Source organism: Echiichthys vipera (genome assembly GCF_963691815.1).
Source record: "Echiichthys vipera genome assembly, chromosome: 9".
NCBI classification, from domain to species: Eukaryota; Metazoa; Chordata; class Actinopteri; order Perciformes; family Trachinidae; genus Echiichthys; species Echiichthys vipera.
The window spans coordinates 28741423-28757364 of record NC_139834.1 but is presented as its reverse complement, the minus strand read 5'-3'; the positions used below and the strand labels follow the sequence as shown (position 1 = coordinate 28757364).

The following is a 15942-nucleotide window of genomic DNA, read 5'->3' as shown; positions in this document are numbered from 1 at the left end:
GTAATTAAGCAATTTTCAAAGGACTAAACAAGTTTACAAGAAGTTCTAAAATCTATTTTCTCAATATGACCTGGATAAAGCATCGCATTTTTGAATTCCAATACAGTAAGTCTCTCTCTGACTTTATATATTAAGGTGGTCACCACCTCTGATAGACTGCTCAAAGAAAACTCAGTACCCTTTAACTACGGAAAGTGGTGTTCTGCTCCAACATTAAACAACTAATTTAATTTGTAGAGCCCAACTTTGTTGATCAGTGGTCGCATACAATAGTAAGCATGACATAACTCCTGCAGTAAACCCATACTAAAGGATGCCAGGGGCTGTTGAAAACTTTGCCAATTTTCAAGGATTTTTGCCAGTGGACCATCTGCTGTTGATGTCCGCTACATTTGATCACTTTGACACTGAGCTGAATAAACCAAACACTGAGAAAGACATTTTTAGGTGATCAATAGGGGTTAAAGTGAACCAGAACGACCAGGAACTGCATTCGAGCAGCTATAATTAATAAACAAATGAATCTGACCTGACTTCATTTGTCAGGGTTTCATTCTGCAGCAGTTCACCTAACCTAACTACGGTTTGGTTAAGGTGAGGGAAAGAGCATGGTTATGACAAATAAAATCGGTTGAGGTTGATGAAAAGTCAGACATTGATTGCAGGTCTGTTATAGGACAGAAACTCACTTCACACCTTTACTTTGTGCCTCTTTATATGAAGGGCACACTATTTTCTGGATGATAGTTAAGGTTGATAAGTACCAATCTTAGTCCTCAAGATACAACTGTAAATGGGAAGTTGACTAATCAAGAGCTGACATCTAAAGAAGTTCTTACTCCAATCAAACATGGCGATGCATAATTGCAGGAGAAGCAGAAGTACCACCTACATTAAGCACATCAATGCTAAATGCTGATTTCTATGATGTACTGAACATTTTAGGTAAACATGTCTCTTTTAGCACTGATAAGCGTTGCTGACCCCAGTCACATGAATCCTATTTGATGCAAACAAATGAGGCATTCATCCGTCGAATGCATATTGACTGTGTGCTTTTGACAGCGACTCTGTACCTGCCAGTCCAAAGCACACACACATGCAGAGATATTGTCAATGAGTTCATTGCAATCTGTATCAGACTTTTTATACTTCAGTGTAAAATCTGTAACTCAGCTCAATCACTCAAAGAGTTATTGACTGCAGGGCTTTCCACTAGAGGGACGAGACTTCTAGACTTAAACTACCTGTCAGACAAAGTCGAGGTTTTCGAGACACACTTGAGACACTCCACTGACCAAAGCACTCATTCAGCGACGCACTGAGAAACACATTGGACGTGGACACAGCCTCTTAAACTCTTTAGGCAGGACTCCATCACATCTTGAAACTGACCTTTCCGTTTAAGGTGGCAAAGCAATCATCTCTTGCTGGGTGTTCTCTACAGTATGTGAGTGTTTACATCAGAACATCCATCTTACTCCAGGCTCCTTTTCCAGTGAGTATAACAGTCAGTGTTGACTCCTCGACCCAGTGCTTTTATCCTGCACGGTTTCCTCTCTGACTATTTTCTCCGTGACATGAACAGACACGCAATCAACACTTTTTTCCACGAATATCTGGGCAATATCACCCTAACAACAAAACTAAAATAAACAAAACAAACATATATATTTTCTCATTTAGCTCCAGTGACATCTAGCCACGTACGTAGGTTTTGGCTTAATTAACCCGAGCCCTGAGATTTTGGGCTCTGGTCTTGGATATTGGTTTCTGCTGCAACCTCAAAATAATGAAGGTGAATAGGATTGTATTTTGGTGCTCTGCATTAAATGTATGTGTCTGACGATATTCTATATTTTTGTCATTATCGTCATCATCTCATGAAAAGAGCTCCCAATTTACTGATTCTTCAGACATGTTATTCTTTGTGTGCATGTGTGTGTGTGTGTGTGTGTGTGTGTGTGTGTGTGTGTGTGTGTGTGTCCGTCCAAGGCCTGATATTTCTTATTTCTCTACTCAATTGTGCTCCAAAAACTGTTGAAATGCATCAATGATTCACAGGAACAGGTGACATGTTCCTTCACTATGGGCATTGTAGTTTATTTTGAGTCGATACCACCCACACTGTCGCACCCGTGACGCAGATTGTCACTATCACACTATATTCACAGCTGAAAATAGTCCCCAAACACTCTCATTGTTCATGGCTGTTTGAGTAACAATTGCTACATTTAATAGCAGAAAAATACTTTTGATACTTAAAACATGTCTTTAACTTCTATGAAATTCATTTTCTGGTAAGATACTTTGACCCAAGTATTGCTTTCAAGTACTGTATACGAGACTGATCAAATGGTAGGCCCTTAGATTGCTAACCTGACCTGTCAGATGGTTTGTTTGACAGATCCATCTGAGGAGGCATCATGGGAAACTGTTTGGAAAGAGCAGGCACTTTCAAAACATACATAGCAGGTGATTAGATGAACCGTCTGTCTATCAGAGTCTTGCTGAAGCCAATCAGAGAGGAGAAAACATATTTTTCATTGAGGAAAGCCTTCAGTGCTGTTCTCTTCTCTTAATAAAGAAAAACCTCTGATGACAGTGTCTAAGCTGTCTAAGCTAACCTCTTCAGAAGACGCCATTGATGTTTTGAACAATCGATCGCCTCTTGTGTCAAATTTTGACCTTTTATGGGTTTTAAATGTATATGTTTTATCTGTTATTTCTCCCAATGCTTTTAATGTTTTATGTGAAGCACTTCGATTTGCCTTGTTGTTGAATTGTGCCATACAAAAACTTGCCTTGCCTAAAAATAAACACACACATCACAACGCTCTTTTCCTGTCTGACTCATACATGGTACTGTGTGCCTCATATCTCACTTGTAGGTCACCTCACACATGTAAGCACACACACACACACACACACATGCTGAGAGGCTAATGGACATGGGCTCTGTCTTAACTGGCCCCTACGGGCTGTCACACAGCACCTTCAGCTTTACCCAGAGTCTCGTGGTCTCACTGTTGCAGGGTGGAGGTGTAACGGAGTTTATGGAAGAAATAAGAATAGATAGAGAAAAGGAGAGAGGATCGAATATTCATGCGACTGACCTTCAGAAACGGAGTCAGTCAGATGAGCAGATATATGCTGGAAAGGGTGACATGGAGACAAAAAGAGGTAGAAAATGAATATAATATCTAGGGTTGCAGTCAAACAAAGAATATTTTGATCAACTAAAATTCTTCCTGCTCTTCAAACAATCAATTTGTCTTTTTCGGCAGCTCGGTCGCCGGAAAAAACATGTTGGTACTGTACGTTTCTGCAAAACAAAGAAACAATGATATTTAATGTGGGCGCTAAATCTTTGTTCTTTTTTTTCTGGTTGCAGTGAATTAAAAAACTCTTTCTACCCAGCCGTCCAATCACAGTGGAGGAATGGCGGCGACTGTGGCTCAGTTGATAGAGCGAGTCGGCCAATGTCGGCGGTTTCTATCCCCGCCCTGCCCTACTTGTGTCATGGTCGTTGTGTCCTTGGGCAAGACACTTGTAATGTGTGTGACTGCTGTATGTTTGAGGAGGTGGTCGGAGGGGCCGTAGGCGCTGATTAGCTGCCACGCTTCCGTCAGTTTGCCCCAGGGCAACTGTGACTACTACGTAGTTTATCACCACCATGTAGGTTTGTGTGAATGAATGGAACCAGGACTCTGTAAAGGGCCTGGAGCACTGAGAAAGGCACTATATAAATCAAGGCCATTATAATAATAATTAAAATAGGTAATGACTACATGGTAACCCTAGATTTGCGATCACTTGTGAAAACTCTTGCAAGACTCGCTTCCCGACCGCCTATTCTAACCTTAACCATTAGATTTCACCGGAGTGCTGAACAACAACTTACTAGAGGAGAAATGAATAGTGGCCAAATGGACCAGCAGGTCCGTCCCTTCTCCCCACGTGCTTTAGCCTTCCCTTCACCCAGAACAAAGGGAATAGGATAGGTAAGGATATTCTGCATCAAAGTGCTCTCTGTTGCTCAAATCTGGGTGTTTCAGTTTAGAAGAAATGCTTTGATGCTCACAAGGCCTTATTAAAAGTAACAGCAACAATTGTCAAATCAATGAGAGTTTGGTCGGACAAGAGTATATTGAGCAACCAATCAACAAAATAACCAGAAGGTGTTCACCCTGATAATATCACTTCCTGGCCATGGTGGCCTTCAAACTGCAGCTGTCACCTCAACCCTTGTTATTCTGCCAAATTTAAAGGTGATATTATGCTGCGATATTATGCTTGCTAGGGTGAGAAATTCAGCCATCCGTGACGAACTCGGAGTAGAGCCGCTGCTCCTTTGCGTTGAAAGGAGCCAGTTGAGGTGGTTCGGGCATCTAGTAAGGATGCCCCCTGGGCGCCTCCCTAGAGAGGTGTTCCAGGCACGTCCAGCTGGGAGGAGGCCTCGGGGAAGACCCAGGACCAGGTGGAGAGATTAGATCTAAACACTGACCTGGGAACGCCTCAGGATCCCCCAGTTAGAGCTGGTTAATGTGGCCCTGGAAAGGGAAGTTTGGGGACCCCTGCTAAAGCTGCTGCCCCCGCGACCCGACCCCGGATAAGAGGTTGAAGATGAGATGAGATTATGCTGTGATTGCATCGACTAATAAATATTTTTGTCGGTCCTCCTTCTGATTACATCTCTTTCTTTTAAAGCATTGTCTGAAGCACACTTGAGTCCGTGCTACTCGACCCAGCTCGGTGGGAAAAGGAGAGCGCAGAAGTGTTGAGGGATGACTCAAAACTGACAGCCGCTGCCAGACCTTCAGAACAAAATACCTGCTTTCTCTTTCTGAATCATCCGTGTCATGTTTACACTCTCCCCTGCAGGTCTTCTCTCTGCTCCTCTATGAACAGACTTCAAGATTTGATGTTTGGATACTGAATATTCACACTTCTTTCCCCTGCTGTCTTTCAACCCGGGTGCTCTTTCAAAGCTCTTTCCTTTCAACATGTTTTGCTTTCCCTTTGATTCGTGGTCTCCATCATCATGCAGCACTGTAGAAATGGGTGATAGCCGAGGGGTGGCAGTGAATGAGAGACTTACCTTAACTGTCACCGGTAATCTTAGATCATTGTCAGAAAACATATATGTGGATACCAGTAGGTACTAATATGTCTGTGATGTATCGGCTGATAATATTGGCTGACATGGTGGTGTGGTGGTTAGCACTGTCGCCTCACAGCGATGGTTCGAATCACCGCTGGGGCCCTTCGGTGTGGAGTTTGCATGTTCTCCCCGTGTCTGCGTGGGTTTTCTCCGGGTTCTCCGGTTTCCTCCCACAGTCCAAAGACGTGCAGGTGTTCGGTTCATTGATGACTCTAAAACTGCCCGTAGGTGTGAATGGTTGTCTGTCTCTGTTTGTCTCTATGTGCCCTGTGATAGACTGGCGTCCTGTCCAGGGTGTACCCCGCCTCACGCCCGATGTCAGCTGGAATCAGCTCCAGCCCCCTGCGACCCCGACAGGGTCAAGCGGTTGAAGATGAATGAATGAATGAATGATATACAGTATGGCTCTGGCTCTCTTCTTAAGTAGGACTCTGTGAGACGTGATGAACTTGCAATCGCTCTATTTGTGTCTTCTTCCTGCTGCAATTAATAATTTTTTTCTAGTCCAAGATTTATATATTCATCAACATGCTATGACTGTGGAAGAGTGCTCTTTATCTTTATGTAGGCTGTGTAAGTGCATCTTCTGCTCTGCAGAGTTTAGGCTTCCAGTGGGTGGATTCTTCTATACTGCCCAACAGCTGACGGATTGATTAATTTCTACATGTTCGCCTACTGGAAGGTCATTCACACGCTTTTTTTTTTTACACACCATCCTTCTGATCAATGGGCATTTCTAAGATTCCGTGGAGCTAATTTCCCCCCCAGGGATTATTAAAGTATTTCTAATTCTGATTCTGAGGGGAGGAATTATCAATTGTGAGAGCATTCGTAGATCTGTAAGTAGTGCGGGAGTGTCAGGGTGCATGATATGGCCATGACAGTGGAACTGATTAAAGCCCACATCAACTTGCAGAGCCACCCACACAGATTATTTATAGGTTTACTGAGAGGCCGAGAAGACTCATTAGCAGACCTAGTAGAAACCTGCAGCCTGCATCTTGTGCCCCTCATCACTTTGGTCCAGAGTGTCCCCTGAAGCCCTGCTGGATGAGGCTGAGCCGCAATAATGAGTTTGTCCAGGATCATCTCAAAAATGAGCTGGGAAATATATTCCCTCATGTGTACATCATCTAAATTTAAGCAAGGAATTTCTGTGTGTCTGTGTGTAATTTGCATATCTCGAGAACGGGTTATGTGATCTACTTCACACTTGGCAGGTGTATTACTGGGGACCCATTGACATGGTTAGTGGCTGTGCAATTCGGATGCATGACACATTGATATTAATAATGTTTGATGAGAAAAGCTTTGAAGCTGCGAGCCTCTGTGCAGCAGCAGGGTTTCAGGGCTCTAACTCGAGTGTCTTCACTGTACCTTCTTCTGCAGTTTAAACTTTGCAGTGGGAGCAGGCGGTCGAAATGTAAAAATAGACTTGAGTCGACAAAAGAAGATTAAATTAGGTCAGGAACCACTTGCAAGCTGTACATACCCACTTAGAGCTGGTGCCGGTATCAGCAGAACTCCGTTCCAAAAACAAGGAAATAAAGGAAAAGGCATTAGCGACATTCTCAAACAGCACTTTGACACAACAGCGCTTTCTACAGTAACTGTGGTGTGATCCGGATTTTAGCAGCCAGAGGACTAATGAACTCTGTTGTGTGGACTTGAGTGAGTGTATCGTCAGAATCAGTGGAAACAGTTTTAAGCTACATTGTAAAAAAAGGTCCTGCGTTCAAAGTTGACCTCAAGTAAAGGTTTAAAAGTATAAGCATCAAAATATACTTAAAATACAAGGAGAGACCAGAGATATGACATTATAGCAGCTCCAACATTTCAAGCATCAGCGATGTAACTGTCACAAAAAACACTTTTGCTACTGGAAATAGCCTGGTCCAAAATAACTGTCTGCTAGAAAATGAGGCATATACTCTAGCATTGCCAGGAGACAGAACTATGTCACGGCAGGTGTTTTGCTCAGGACTAAATGAAGAGCAGTGTTGAGTGTGAAGTGGTTTGGATGAGCGACTCTTGAGAAAGCTGCCAGCAGCGATACTGGAGGTCAAGCAGTTGGCCAACTGTTCTAGTGTTACAGGACACAGGAAGTGTCCTCGGCCCCGAATGGTGTATTGTTTTTCCAGATTGCTTTGCACATCCCCTCAATCCTTCTAAGACATGTGGATTAGTGCATCGATTTTGTTATCGATGGTAGAGTGAGTGCTATTAATCAAACCTGCATTGCAGCAACTGCCGCAAGCTTTACATCCATGTGTGTGTGGTGAGTGGGGGTCAGGAGGGCTCTGGGAGTGCGTGTGATTATCTGTCTGTCTGGGATGCAAACCCAGTTGCAGGGAAGAGGGTAATAAAGACTCACTATCAGAGAGCTAGATAAAGAAATACAGAGGGAGGCTTTGTGGATCCGGCAGAAAACCTGGTTAAGTGAGGAACGAACAGGAAGACACAAATAGTTCAGAAGGCTTTTATAGAAGCGTGGAACGAGTGATTTCCGAGGGGAAAAGGGAACAAAAAAGTCTGCATTTTCTAGCTCTCTTCTAGTTAACCCATTTCAGGCCTTTATCATGGTAATGTGAGCACTGTATCCAGATGTTAGGGTCCTTTGCTATGGCCGAAGTCCTTGCATTGTGTTCATCTGAACCAAATGATCATATTGCCATGACACAAACCGGGACTTCAATTGGTAAAGTATCTCTTTAAGCATGCTAACAATTGCTAATTAACACCGAATACAAAGTTCAGCAGAGGCTAATGGGAATGTCATGTGTTTTGCAGGTATTTGGTCTCTCACATGCCGGATGTCAGGCATTCCCCTCCCATTCTGCTACCTCCGCTATTGGACTTAGCCACAACATTTCTTTCCCTATACCATACTCCAAGTCTGACACTGTGTGGTGGTGATGTGGCTATGTCAGACCACCGTGATAGCATCATAACTGTGCAAGATACAGTCCCAAAACGTTGCAGGTGTGAAGTTGAAAACTAAATGAAGGGTGAGTTCAAAGATGGGTGTGATCATACTGCACTATGGGCACCAGAAGTAGGGGGGTAGGAAATGAGGAAGGGGGGGCACTGACTTCTCCCTCACACACTTTTTGCTCCTGGATTTGGAATCGCAGTTGGTTTTATTCCATCACAAGCTTCTTGTCTCTAGCTTCGATATACATTTTTGCTAATTAAAAGGCAGCCATGCTTAACTTGCAGCAATCTCGTTGGCCTTCAATCTGCTGTGTGGCTTCTTGTTTGTCTGCCTGACAGCCTGCTACAGTACATTATTCTTACAACAGCTTGTATGCATGTAGGTGTTAAACAGCAAACTGAATGACTGCTAGCACTCACTAGCATCCTACGTCTTTCACACTGATGAAAGACAATCCTACCTGCCTGTACAGGGCAGTGTGGATGACTTGTCAGCCAACACATGCAGATGTATTCGACCATATGGCGCCAGCATGCATCCATACACACTGCAGACCGCGATATAAGTCAGTTGAGTGTTTAGGGACAACAAAACACATCAAGCTGATTTCCATCACCTTGGATATATTCAGGTCTTTTCTCTTCACTCTGCAAACATTTTCCGTGATGAGTCACATGTTGAGTTTAGTGCTGAGTATGTCTGAGTGGGGAACACTGTTGTGGAATATCATATTGGTAATTCACTGCATTCTAGATAAAATAATGAGAAGTAGTACCCTCACAATGTGAATATTTTTTCAGTATAGCTTTGATGTACGTATCTATCCATCCATCCATCCATCAATCCATCCATCCCCGTCTGTCTGTCTGTCTGTCTGTCTGACAGATGGATCGATGGTGATCACACGCACTCTAGCAGTTTGATTTCTGCCTGAAATATTCAATATACATCCATCAAAATGTGCTCCCAGAGAGGGCTTGCTGCCATTACCACCTCATTTCCTTGCCAACATCTTCCCATTTCTACCTTGTGATGACATTTGAAAATGGTGGGAGGCGGGGTGCAACTGTGTCCTTCTATTGGGCAGAAGTGTGTGCGAGTGTGTGTAGCAGAGAGAGTTACTCTATGCGTAGGTGAAATTGTGTCGTGACCACATCTGCCTGCAGGCATGCATATTAGAATATGTTCATCTGTGACTCTGCGTGCATGCGCATCTGTGTGAAGGCAAGTGTGTTCCTGCTTCTGTCTCATATGCCTTTTAATGTGTGTGTGTGTGTGTGTGTGTGTGTGTGTGTGTGTGTGTGTGTGTGTGTGTGTGTGTGTGTGTGTGTGTGTGTGTCTTATCGTGCTTTTCGATGGGAGCGAAATATTGGTGTCTGGGAGAGCAAAATAGGGGAAGGAAGACGATTGATTCTGAGCTTTAAATAACACACTTCCCTCTTCTCCAGCTGAGTCCACCAGACACATATCTGCAGCACACGTCACTCAACTCACTAGCTCTCACACACCATCACAGACAGTGTGTGTGTGTGTGTGTGCTTTTCTCTCTGTGTGTGCAGCCCCAGCAGTCAGGAAGAAAAGGAACAGGAGGGTTATTGGCCAAAGTAAATGACTGCCTGCTCATTCCTTTCCCCATAAAGTTTGTACTTGGCTAAAGCAATAGAATCATTTATGCTGATGAATGGTAGCATCCCTGCCTCAAAGCAGCTCATTTTTCCTCTGATAGGTTCAAGCTGCAGTGAAAAATGCCACATGTGAGTGTCTCCTGTTTGTATGGGAGAAGGGTTCACTGTGTCTTATGGTAGCTTTCTGCTTGACGACCTTTTTGAGAGGCTGTGTGTCAGAACACACGTTTCTCTCTCCACCTCTCCTCTGAGAAAGGTGATGTGGTATGGGCAGGGTTTTCTGGATCTTTAAAAAACATACAAAGGCCCTATAGCATCCTCATTTATAAATTCTGCTCCAATAAAACTCTACGTCCTCCCTTTGTAATCCGAGGCTGTCTGGCAATCACTCCAGACCATCCTTGTCCTTTTCAACAAATTACTCACAACTGTGTTGTGGAGCAACACTGATCAATGGGCAATGTGTTTGACAGATTTCACAAGGAAAATATTCTGGTTTTCTATTTGAACACAGTCGACTGGAGTTCAATCCTTTCATATTTGTTTTTTGTAGCCGGGAGAGGCAAAAACACGAACTGTCTTTCACTCACATATGCATCTCCTGTCTCATCTCATCTCATCTCATCTTCATCCGCTTATCCGGGGTCGGGTCGCGGGGGCAGCAGTTTGAGCAGGGGACCCCAAACTTCCCTTTCCGGGGCCACATTAACCAGCTCTAACTGGGTGATCCCAAGGCGTTCCCAGGCCAGTGTGGAGATCAATCTTCCCCGAGGCCTCCTCCCAGCTGGACGTGCCTGGAACACCTCCCTAGGGAGGCGCCCAGGGTTCATCCTTACTAGATGCTCGAACCACCTCAACTGGCTCCTTTCAGTGCAAAGGAGCAGCGGCTCTACTCTGAGTTCGACACGGATGCTGAACTTCTCCCCCTCTCTCTAAGAGAGACTCCAGCCCCCCTCCTGAGGAAACCCATTTCGTCTGCTTGTACCCGCGACCTTGTTCTTTCGGTCATGACCCAGCTTTCATGACCACAGGTGAGGGTAGGAACGAAGATTGACCGGTAGATCGAGAGCTTTGCCTTCCTCAGCTCTCTTTTTCGTCACAACGGTGCGGTAGAGCTATTGCAACATCGCTGCTCCGATTCTCCGGCCAAACTCATGCTCCATCTTCCCCTCACTCGTGAACATGATCCCGAGGTACTTGAACTCCTTCACTCGGGGTAAGGACTCATTCCCTACCTGGAGTAAGCAATCCACCTGTGCATTTCATAATTGACTTGTATGGACTATCTGTCAACATGGTCCTGCTGGTAAGGCACAGACATGCTAATCAGTCTTTTTGAATAAACTCCAGGTTCGCTAACTACGTTGTTGGCGCTTCGTTTTATGTGTAGGGACCCTAATCCTGCTACTGCAGAGGTTTAGTGCTAAAACAGCCCGAGCTAATCAGTGTTAGCCCTTTGGGGCAGTTATCGTTTCTCGATACATGGTTGTTTAATAAAAAAACTCTCTCGATGGGATCCATTTTTGCTGGCCTCACGTTCCAGATCTTGGGAAATATTTGTGAAACAAGTTGTATAAAGCCTTTTGTGTCTCCGGATGGAGCAGTGTAAAGTCTGATAAATTGCTTTGTAGTGTCGAGTGAGAAAGCGGTGATCTTAGCAGACTTCTGCAGCCTGCTACTCATCTCTGCTTGAGGCAGAGGACTCAAGACTCCAGCCACATATCTTGCATGAGCAGTGCTTGATGTAGCAGCTGTCAAAGCTGGCCATTGGGAGTTTGATAATATAAAGTGCAATGCAATATATTAAGTTGAAATGAAGATAAGTGTCTTTCCATCAGGGTCGAATACCCGGAATAAGGCGTGTCTCCCTTGCCGAAGATCCCCTAATTTGCATTTGAGTGGCTCGAGCTGCGGTTGGACTGGCCGTTTGTTTACCTTGTTGGAGAGCAGGGCCCTTTATCTCCCCTGAAAGAAGCCTGGTTGCTTATTGGATATAACTCTAAGCGGGATGTGATGTGTGGTAGTAAATGCACGGGCTTGTTTAAGTGAGTGCTGCAGCGGCCCTTTGGATTCTGATCTGCGCCCCTTTGCTGCATGTTCCTTCACACACACACACACACACACACACACACACACACACACACACACACACACACACACACACACACACACACACACACACACACACACACACACACACACACACACACACACACACACACACACACACACACACACACACACACACACACACACACACACATACACATACGTCCTCTAGTCTGCACTGCTGCAAACGGGGTGACAACCGGTCGGTTAACACACACTTTTACAGCGCCCAGAATTTTTAAGGTGGAGTGTTTTCTTTCATGTTACTTGTACATGAATTGCATTGTGAATCATACAGGACACCTTAAATAAAACTGCAACTGTTCAGTACTTCAGTACTCAGCGAACGGATCGCCATTCCCCTGTATCACTCACAACCACTCACTCACAACCCTAAAATGGCCTTACCCTGGTTAAGGGAATGATCTGATTATTGAAGTTCCCCCAGTATACATGGGTTGAATGGGAAAATGACCGACTAACTCGACCTCCGGTACAGTAGGTGGTGCCCCACCAACATACAGCTGGGCTGAGTACGGCTTTTTTTCCACCTCATCTTTGTCAAAATCACGGCCAACTTTTGGGCAGAATTACAACCGAAACAGGTGTTCTTGGTAGTAATATTACTGGCAATTGCGAAGTCCTTCCTCGGTTTAAAGGTAACGCTCTATTATTTTTTTTTTTTCACGCTGTTTTCAGCGCCGTTGCTTCCTGGTTTAATCTATTTCCGGGTTAAAAGCCACTGCCATGGAGTGGGGAGCATGCACAGACGAGAAACCCGATAATAACCTGGGTAAGACGTTTACATCCACGAATAATCGGGGTACTGAAGGAGTTATCTAGGTCTGTTAACAGGGGTATGAGAGCCCTGATTTTACCCAGGGTATGGTGTTTAAGAAACTGGGGTATGCCCTTAATCGGGTTTACCCAAGTCTGCACCTTTGCACAGTCCCATTATGTTTTAAAGACATTTGTAGTTAATTATTAAGATGAAACATTTTTGTTCTTCACCCTCAAAACAGCCCAATTAAGACTCAAAGTGTAGGAGATACACTTTTTTTGGCCAACAATGCCTGAAAAAGTTGGGGTTTTTTAACCTTGTCTTTCAGGGCTACCGTAACAGTCCATGTGGTTATTTCATATATGCTATTAACTATTTGAAAATTGCTGTATTATGATATATATCGTTATTTAGATATGAAATGAATCACTGTACATCAGGCTAGAGGATTTTGGCCGTACTTCTCAGGAGCTCCGTGGCATGATGGTCCGTCTCTGGATCAGTAACACAGATTGCATTTATGGGGAACTTTAAGGTGCCACACTCACACACACACACACACACACACACACACACACACTCGCACGCACACACGCACACACACACGCACACACACACACACACACACGCATATCAGTCAAATAGAGAAAAAGCACTGAGGCTGAACTGAACACAGACAACAACACTGTCATGGCTATTTCTGTCATTTTATCGACAGGCAGCAGCGGGAGGAAGGGGAAAACAGCAAAGCTTAAAGTTACAGGCTTTCATGCCACTTTAAAGAGGCTCAACTCCTCACTTCTCTCCTCCCGTATATCTGCACTATATTTGCATGTCATCTCGCCTTTCCATTTTCCACAGCTGAATGGCTGATCTGTTGCAGACAGCATATCTATTAGTGAGATGCTGGTGGCTCTGCCTTCCCCTTCTCTGACTCAGAGATTACCATTTTGCTACTTTTAGCTGCAGCCTGCACTAAAGCGGCTCTGCGACTCATTATGTTATCTTGAAAAGATGCCTCTCCTCCAGTTGTTTGCAAGAAATCAAATGTACTAATTGTCTCTCGTTTCTGAAAATCTTTGAAAATGTGTTGATCCTTTCATGGTTATAAATACTTCTCTGTCATTGTTGCTGACAAACAGAAATTAAATATTTTTTTCCCAGTGGTGTTTTCATTTCATTCTCTTCTCGTGATAAATAGCAATTTTCAGCAACAGTGCGTAAATGGCTGTAAACACTATGAGCTTTATGTATGCATGAAAGTGCAGAACAGACGTACAACAGCACCTGGCGTTCAAAACACCTCTGTTCTTAAAGTAATGGTACTTCATCAGCTTCCTCTGTGGCCTCTGTTGAGCTCAGTGTTTCATTCAAAGTGGAAACTGGCAGTAAGTCTGTTCCCCCAGTGTAGAGAGACTTGGCTGCAGTATAAAATACCCTTACAAACACCTTTCTGTGACTTCTGTGAGGTTAGATAACAGCTCTCTGGTGACCGTTTAGTGGCCTGCACCTGTGCGACAATGCAAAACTAAACTTATTGTCTTGTCAAATGATGAATCATTTGTTCAAGCACCCATCTATCCACTGATCGATGACTCCATCTATCCAACTGTCCTTTCGCAGTCAGGGTAGCTAGCAGGGCGTGCAGAGCAGACGTCCATTTACCCCCCAGCAATGTCTTCCATCACTTCCTTTGAGGGTGTCTTGAATGAATCCAATGTGTTTTTTGTTTTGGTCACACAACAGGACAGGAATGTGACCAGGTCAGCCGTCTGTTCTGTCTTGTTGAACAGCAGACAGAGAAACCCAAAGGAGCTTGGGTTTATCCGCTTGTATTTGGTTTACAGCCACCTTCCAGAGCATGTCCGTGTGTAAGGGTTCGGTTGAGGATCGGTGTTTGGTTTAGTTTAGATAGTTTATTTCGAATATGTGAAAAATACAAAATTATCATACATTAATGGGCAGTCATAAAGAAAAGAGATAAATGTACAATAAGTACACAAGTGAAAATCAACAATTTAAGACTGGTAGGCTGCAGCACTGCGGGGAATAAAATTACCGCAACCCACACGAATGGGTACTTAATAGCTGATCATTTGCAGCGTTATGCATTAATTTACATTACGTCTATGCAGCAGATTTTTTAATGCTTGTGCTGTCGTGTATTTCGTTGCATATGCCTGAATTTGCAGCTCATTTCCCCGGCCGAGGCTCTTCACAGAGGCAATGGAGGAGTGGGAAAGGAGATTTGTCACTGCATATCATTTTCCCCAAATATAGAAACGTAGTCTGCCGTTGGGTAGTGGGTTTCAAGCTAGAGAAAGAGCGAGCTGGAAGGTGAAGTGTGAGGGAGGTCTTGAGGCGGATCTTGTGCTGTCAAAACAGATCTCCTTTATAATGCACCCCGTTTTTCCTTTTTTTCCTCTCCATCTTCCTTTTAACTTCTGCTCTCTTTCCGTGTCTAACAGTGACCTCCTCCTTTAGTTGTCAACTTGTTGTTGTTTTAGGCGGCGTCCAAAAACAAAGGCTAAAAATGCCAGGAAAAGCAAGGATTGTGAACATGTTCAAGATACTGAAAACTCTTGCAACATGAATAAAAGAAGTACCTATAACTTAATCATTTGAAATACACTTTCCTGCAGAGAGGACGGTGAGAAGGTTGATATCACTCTCCCAGGCACAACTGGTATCAATCTTCTCATCTAACACTTGACACAACACGTCCTCATACCTCTAACGCCGCTTTCCACTGCACAGTGGCAGTTTTAAACACCTGACCACGGTGATCATGTGATCTTTGAATGTGAGGTTTGGTCTAAGTTTGAGTAGTATTAGTGGTTAAAAAAAGCCGTTTTAATGCCTTCACTGTACTGCCCCGAGCTAATCAGTGTTAGCCACATCCGGCTGTTAGCGACTGTACCAGATTTCTCCGTTAATAGTTTATACAGGAAATAAACTGTCTCTTTGATGAGTGCAAATGTTGAATAAGACCATGGGATCATTTTACGCTAGAATTACACTTCAAGCTTTCTTTTTGTTAACAGTTTCAGTTAAATTGATAACGCGGGAAATGTATAACCCATTTCGAAGGGTGTGTACTGTACCTTTTAAAATTAACATTTAGACAACATAAACTGGGTATACATTACAAGCACAATGAGTACTTTTGTCTACTTTCAATTATTATTACCATTAATTTAATGTGTTCCTCATGAATGTAGTATCAGCCAACATTAAGTTTTGGACCTCATTATTGCTCTTGTGGCTGACTGAGAGCAAAACTCTGCAGCCTGGGTCCAGAAGCGTGGAGGCTGATTTAGTAGCAAAT

At 43.9% G+C, this 15942-nt stretch overlaps 1 protein-coding gene across 1 annotated transcript in view; it reads left to right on the top strand.

The window, feature by feature from the left end:
- klhdc8b (kelch domain containing 8B) overlaps positions 1–15942 on the top strand; it is a gene marked incomplete at its 5' end in the record, with an annotated part of 163103 nt that overhangs the window by 133553 nt on the left and 13608 nt on the right. The gene's annotated exons all lie outside the window — the stretch shown is intronic.